Source organism: Malania oleifera, chromosome 2, assembly GCF_029873635.1.
Source record: "Malania oleifera isolate guangnan ecotype guangnan chromosome 2, ASM2987363v1, whole genome shotgun sequence".
Taxonomy (NCBI): Eukaryota; Viridiplantae; Streptophyta; class Magnoliopsida; order Santalales; family Ximeniaceae; genus Malania; species Malania oleifera.
Genome location: NC_080418.1, coordinates 92,861,901 through 92,869,662, shown reverse-complemented (window position 1 = coordinate 92,869,662; position 7,762 = coordinate 92,861,901). Strand labels below are relative to the sequence as shown.

General features: G+C 34.3%; 1 non-coding gene across 1 annotated transcript; it reads right to left on the bottom strand.

Annotated features, from left to right (window-relative positions):
• Positions 1-841: 841 nt before the first annotated feature.
• LOC131149990 (small nucleolar RNA R71) lies at positions 842-947 on the bottom strand. The gene has a single exon (XR_009135378.1). It is a non-coding gene; the product is annotated as a small nucleolar RNA R71 (small nucleolar RNA).
• Between the last annotated feature and the right edge of the window lie 6,815 nt (positions 948-7,762).

Sequence of the window (7,762 nt, the reverse complement as noted above, 5' to 3'; positions counted from 1 at the left end):
AAATTTCGAACGTAGAATTTATTTCCTGTCTGAATGGTTAAACGTAAGATTGTGTTCTACATTTAATTTTGTTATCGTCTATCTTATTGTGTCTATTTCCCATTTCTTGTCGTTAATTTTGTGCGTGCTAGGTTTGTAGCTTGGATCTTGCGTCATTTTAATTTCGTCACAAAAATCTCAAAAATCCAAGAAACCGAATCTGAATCACGTTCAGCAAACTTTTCTTTTCTTAATTTCTTTTGGGATTACACAAAGTTTGAAATTAAACTGCATTCCCTGAGGAGACGATCTGACCCTTAGGCTAATTATTACATGATTGAACTCCTATACTTGGGATAGCCTTCGCACTGCTCATTTTTAGAGTGAGTCAAGTTTTCTACGCCATTGCCGGGGAATGCCAGATTTAGTTTCAAACTAGTGTTTTTCCCTTTTATTTTGCTTTTCTTCATGAAAAAAAAAAGGTTTTGAAAGAAAAAATATGGCTGCACCTGCACCACACACGCTTATGGATTTTTTGCAGCCTACACGCACCACCACACCTTCTTGCATTGCTCTACCACATGACACATCAAATTTCATGATTAAGCCTAGGGTGTTGTCAGTGATACCCCAATTCCACGGGGTAGATTCTGAGAGTCCGTATCAACATTTGACAGACTTTGAGTTGGTCTGCACCACCTTTATTGGAACTGATGAGTATATCAAGCTCCGTTTATTTCTTTTTTCTTTCAAGGATAAGGTGAAGATATGGTTTAACTTATTGAGGCCTAACTCTATTGATAGTTGGATAGATATGTAGAATGAGTTCTTACACAAATTCTTTCCTTTCTAAGAACCAAGTACCTATAGGAGCATATCAGTCAATTTATGTAGAAGGGTGATGATACCTTCCAAGCTTGTTGGGAGAGGTTCAAGGATCTAATAAACATCTGTCCACATCATGGGTTTGAATCCTAGAGGTTAGCTAATTATTTCTATACAGGTCTTACTTTTGAATGCAAACAGTTTGTCTAGAATATGTGCAATGGAGAATTCTTCAAAAAGGAATCGGATCAGGCACTATCATTGCTTGACTACTTGGCTGAAAATGTCAAACAATGGAATACACAATATGATTTAGCACCAATGGCAATACAACGCCTCAGCGCAATCGGTGGTGGAGGTAAATATGAGGTCAAAGAGGAGATTGATCTCTAGGATCTTGTTGCTCCACTAGAAAAGAGGGTTGAAGATTTAGAAAAGGAGAGTAGTTCTGATCAGATACAATCAGCAAATTGGGTTAACAAAGCTCCAAATCAGCCATTCTCGAACACCTATAATCCAGAATGGAGGAATCACCTGAATTTCTCATGGGAGAATGATCAACCTGGTCCATACTCTTCACAATTTCAGCAGCCTCTTCAATCTTATGAACTACCTTTGCAGCCAATATATTATACAGAAACTTCTCCACATTAGTATCAACCACAATAGATCTATCATAGCTACGCACTTTCAGGATTTCAATCTAATGAAGCTCTTGTTCCACCGACGATGTCTTTTGAGGATAGCATGGCACAAATCGCAAATACACTTCAGGAATTTATACAGATTAATACTCATACCATAAATGAATTGTTGCGCACCATTAATGAGTTGAGCATGCAATTGAGTACCCTAGAATAAGGGGAATTTGCAGCACAATCTCAGTCTGATCCTCAAGTATACCGGCAACAACATCAACAAGTACATGACATCTCAAATCAGAGGAAGTAAGCCCGTAATTGAAGAATCTATCATCCCAGCCAGATACTCAAGTGTAGTATGCAATCATAGAGCCGTCATCCTAGCCAGATACTCAAATGCAAGTGACAACCATGGAACCGTCATTACCTACTGTAGTGAATGTCAAGGATTGCAATACTGAAGCAAATCTCTGAAACGGTATGGTAATTGGTGCACCAGATAAAGAAGTTAAGCAGAATGGTGAGAGTTTAACTTTCAAGGAACCAGGTAAAAATTTTAATGTTCATGCTTCTAAAGAACTAAAGGTAACTGTTCTAACAACTTTTCCCTAAAAACCAGTTCTTAAATAAGTAAATTTCCTGGAAAGTATACTGAATAAAGATCCTTTCTTGTTAAAACAAGAAAGTCATTCTGCATATGTATTGTTTGGTATTTTGAAGAGCATTAATTCATTTGAAGCTAACTTCATGCAGGTAATAAAGCTAATTCATTGTGGCGACTCAAATTTGAAGACCTCCCAGTTCAATTTATAAAACTACACCCACCAGATGAAATTCCTCCCAAGCCTCCGCTAGACAGACTGTGATGTTTTTCTTTCCTTTTTATTCATTTTGTTTTATTTTTCTTTATTTTTAGGTACATTTTTCCTTAGTTTTAGTTTTTATTTTCCCTTAATTCTCTACCGTTGTATGTCTTTACTTCCCTCCTTATCATCTCTCTCGTCTCCCTTACGCTTTCACATTGAGGACAATGTTCCACTTTAGTTGGGGGGTGAAAATTTGCATGTGACATTGTGTGCTTCCATTGGATGAGTTTTTATTACAAAAAACAAAAAAAAATTTCTTAGGTCATGATTAACACTGACTTATACCCTTCACATACTTGCACATAACCTAAGAGTTACACATGTGGGTTATTTATGTGTAGTTTCTCTTGATATGACTAATTTAGGAATTGTAACTCTATGTAGGTTGACTAGTAGTTCACTTGTGTTATCTGGTTAGATAAACTCTTGTATTTATATGATATCTCATGAGGCTAAAAACACAATGTTTGCATGACTTGTAGCACTTAGGGTCCCTTTGTGAGCACTAAGAGAGCACATGTGGCGACTTTGACACTTTGTGAGGTACTGTTAAGCCATTAATCATTCTTTTGAGTCTTGACATCAGTTCAGAGTTCACGATACTCAACTTTTCCTCTATTTTTCTATATACTCTTTGTACATTAGTCTATGTTTTTGACTTGCTAGTCTAGAGGTGACATATGACGAGTGAACCCATCCTTTTTAAGTGTTTTTTAGGGTATATCAATTAGGCCGAGTCAAAACAACCGTTATATAGGTGTCCATGGATATCCTAGGTGTAATGAGTCATATACATTACACATGCCTCAAGATTTTGCTTATTTATACTCGAATTTATATTACTACATTAACTCTGAATTGTAATTGCTAGTTAACTTTATCTGAGTATATTGTTTTTAATAGCTATATAATGATGAAACTTATATAAATGACTTGCTTCGGAGCTGTGTGAATTATGTATGAATGATCTTGTGTGTAATTTGGTGATATTTCCATATGTAAAATGGTATATTTGGGTCACATGCATTCATTTAATATTCATTGGAATTAGTGTTTGTATACCGCCCTGGATTTCATTCACGTTATTTGTTAGAGACTAGAAAAACGTTAGTTGGGGGGAATAATTACGCATCAAAGTTGCATATTTAGGCATTTAAAATTTTACATTAAAGATTATATTTTTAATAAAATGTATAAGTATGTTCAATATTTTAACATTGCGCCCAATTTGTAATATTTAATCTTATTTCAAATAATTTATGAATTTTTGTATTTTATTATTGCAGGAAAAATTTTGGAAATTAAATCCAAGATTAGAATGTAAGCGGGTCGTGAGCATGAAAAGATGTCGTGAAATTTTTGAAAATTAAATTCGGAATTAAAAATGTTAGAGAAGTCGTGCACTACATAAGGAGATGCCACATGCAACATACAAAGAATCTGAAACCATGTATTAATGAAGCCTTGAATGCAAATTCATATGGGCATGCACACTTTTAACGCGAGTTGTGCCATGGCTTGGGAACCATGGGGTGTTTGCATGCATGAAGAGGCAGTGTGGTGGAACTAAAGGATGTGCCCTGCCCATGAAGCCATGTATAAGGGAGCCCATGAAGAAGCCATGCATGAGAAGGTCGTGGGCTGCATGCAAATCCAACAAGAGCCGTGCTGAAGCCATGTGTGAAGCAGGCCCATACGCTAAAGGGGGCTTGGAGACATGAGAAGGCTGTGGGTGGGCAACTGGCCTGGAGAGCTTTAACGAAAGAAAAAAAAAAAAGGCTTTTGGCTTGATGTGACCACGTGCACAGAGCCTATGCGCTGGGTAGCAGTAGTTGGCTGTAAAGGGGGAGCTCCTTTTGTGTGTGTGTGTGTGTGTGTGTTTTTTTTTTTTTTTTTTTTTAAAAAAAATTGCTTTTGGGGGCTCACTTTTGGGGGGCATTAAATGGAAAAGGGAGTAGGATATTGGGAGTTTTTTTTTTTTTTTTTGGGGGTGGGGGCCTTTTTTCTAGATAGCAACACTGCAAGGAGGAGCTGGAGGGGAAGACCCAAACAGTTGCTGCAACTCTCCTCCATCCCTCACGACCTCTCTCTCTACTCTCTCATCCCTTCTCTCTCTCTCTCTCTCTCTCTCTCTCTCTCTCTCTGTTTAATTAGTTTTATTACTTGTTACTTCAATACAGATTTTAATATTTAATTTAAGTTGTTTATTGCATCGAATATTTATATTTTAAGCATTGTTGGGTTTATCTCTTTCTCTCTCATTCTCTCTCTTTCTCTCTCGTTTGCATTTAAACCCTTGTTTAAACTATTATTGTTATTTTCAATTGTGTTTTATTTAAAGTCTCTATTGGAGTTTTAATTATTTTGGTTGGGAATATTTTCATTATTAAGTTTAATTTGTTGCTTTTAAAGTCTTTCATAGAATTTGAATAATTGTTGGATTATATTTATCTTAAGTTAAGTTTATTTAAAGTTTAAGGTTTTATTGTGTTCTAGTTTATTATTTAAGTTGTTAAAGAGTCAAGTTTATTTCTTTTTGTTGGATTTGGTTTAATCTTCTTTTAAGTTCTTAATTGTGTTAAAGTTTAGTTTTTTTTTAGTCAGTGTTTGATTGAGGTTTTTAGGGTTGCATGCTTCAATTACGTAATAAAGTTATCATTTTTAAGCGTTTGTCTAAAATTTCGAACGTAAGATTTATTTCCTGTCTGAATGATTAAACATAAGATTGTGTTCTGCATTTAATTTTGTTATCATCTATCTTATTGTGCCTATTTCCCTTTTCTTGTCGTTAATTTTGTACGTGTTAGGTTTATAGCTTAGATCTTGCGTTGTTTTGATTTCGTCACAAAAATCTAAAAAATCCAAAAAACCGAATCAGAACCATGTTCAGTAAACTTTTCTTTTCTTAATTTCTTTTGGGATTATACAAAAATTGGAATTAAATTGCATTCCCTGAGGAGACAATCTAGCCCTTAGGCTAATTATTACATGACTGAACTCCTATAATCGAGATAACCTTCACGCTGCTCATTTTTAAAGTGAGTCAAAGTGTTGAAGCAAAGTTCATAAGTAATGATTTTTAAGTAGAGGTTACAATGATTGTTTATTTAAATCTATTTTTTAACTCATAGAAATGCTAAGAAACATGATGTTGTTTTACACAACGGTGTATTATATTACTTATTTTTACTTGAAAATCCTTTCAAAGTCATTTTTCAATTACTAAATGCAAACTGAACTGAACTTAGAATTTTCAACTTGAAAAATGTCAAAGTCTTCATTTTAATATGCTTGAAATACATTGTCCATTTTTAAATTATGCATATTGTGAGGGGGAGCCTTGTCAGGCTAACCTCATTTTTGCTCCTATGTTTGTCATCATCAAGAAGGGGGAGATTGTTGACTTTTTAAGTCCTATCCTGTTTTGATAATGACAAACCACAACATCTCATTAGTTCTTTGAGTATGTTCACAAGAATGATCTTGAGAAAGCACAATGATCGATGCAAAATGGAAGCCATGAAGTATTCAAATTGACACATCACTTGGCACATTCCATGGAGTTATTGAAGAACAAAGATTGAAGACTTAGAGAATTTTCTATTGTATTGCATTTAGATTTGATTGTATGTGTGTGTCTTAATGAATTTGATATGAAGCTCATAGCAGACCATAGATGGACCTTAGGAACTTAAATTTTCATGCAACGCCATTTCATTAAGACTGATAAACTATTTCAAAAGGTTTAAAATGAGTTTGAACTTGAAAACGGCTGAAAAACACAATTTTATAAAAGGTTCAGTCGTCCGGATGTAAAGGTCGGTCAACAAAAGTTCATCTGAACATGATCTCGTTGACCCAATCATATGGTCAGTCGATCGAACATCGCAAAAATAAATTTTGCCTTTGAGTCAGTTGATCGAACCTCAGCTCGGTCAACCAAAACTCTCTAGTATCACCCAAAATGGCTAGAAAACGGTCATATTTTTTAATATAAAATATCCTTCAAACTCCCCAATGTTAATTTAGGTGTAATCCCAAGAGGGGGGTGAATTGAGTATTTTCAAAAACCTTTAATATTATTTACCACTTAAACCCTATTTCTATATTTAATAAATTAATTACAGGGGTTTGAGGCTGATTTAAATTATTATATCATTGAATGTTTTCCCAATTAATTATTAAGTGCGTGTGAAATTATTCAAACATACACACATGAAATACGAGTAATGAAATGCAGTGCAGAAAGTAAAAAGAGCAAGGGAAAAGAGAAGGCAAACACAGATTTTACGAGGCTCAGCCAACCCGGCCTACGTCCTCGCCTCGTGCAACCCACTCAAGGATTCCACTAAATCTCTGCTCCTTTAACCGGGACGGAGCTTCCCTTACATCTGCTGCTTACAAGAGGCACAACTTCCTCCTCACCCGATTCACAACCCGAACCATGATTACAATATAATTCTGAATCTGCAAAACAACTCAAGATTTGCTTCTAACAAAGCTAGCGAGTACACTTGAAATCCTAACACATATCCATATGATGAAACTTGAAGTTCAATATGTATGTAACGATATAATCATTAGATAAACGATATGCTTCAACACACAATTTCTCCTTTTATCAAATCTCCCAAAATAATGATATAAGTAAAAGATTTGGAGAAAATTAGGATTCTAGTTCACTTTGTGAAAATGCACGAATATCAAATGTGAACTTATCAAAAGTTTTGTCTTGAATATTATATCGATTAAAATCAGAAAAGCTTTCTATCAAATATTCAATCACAATATGATCTTTGTAATATGCAAATATATATATATATATATATATATATATAATATAATTTCCAAAGATCAACAACTGAATATAATGTTTTCCAGAAAATATCCCTTAATAAAATATATAGTTATGAACACTAAGGATATTTAATCAAGTGGTTTTAAGATCTCAAAAATATAGAGCCTTTAACTGAATACACCCTTGATTCAAAATTTTTTAACCAATGGTAAAAGCTTTTCTCAAGTATTCATTTTATCAAAATAATCTATAAGTATACTCATGATCAATCACTCAGCTTATATTCAATAATAGATTTTGAGATGAAAAGTTCTTTGAAAACTAAATATCAACAAGTAGATTAGTTTATATGAAGAACTCTATGAGACTAATTATTAACAAGTAGTGTGATTTACCAAACCTCAATATCAAAATGCTTGTACAATAATCACTAGAAAACCTTTTGAGGATCAAAGTAGCTTTAGCTCAAATGTGTAGTACAAGATTTGAAATCCCAATCACAACCTCGGTAGTGTGATCTCCCAAACTGTGCTAATATGCTCAATCGTATGCCAAAGGTTTGATTTTCTTCTTCTTGTGGTTGTTTCTTATTGTTCTTCTTGTTCTTGTTGATCTTAGAGTTTGGGTACTAGGGTTTAGATTTTCATTATATA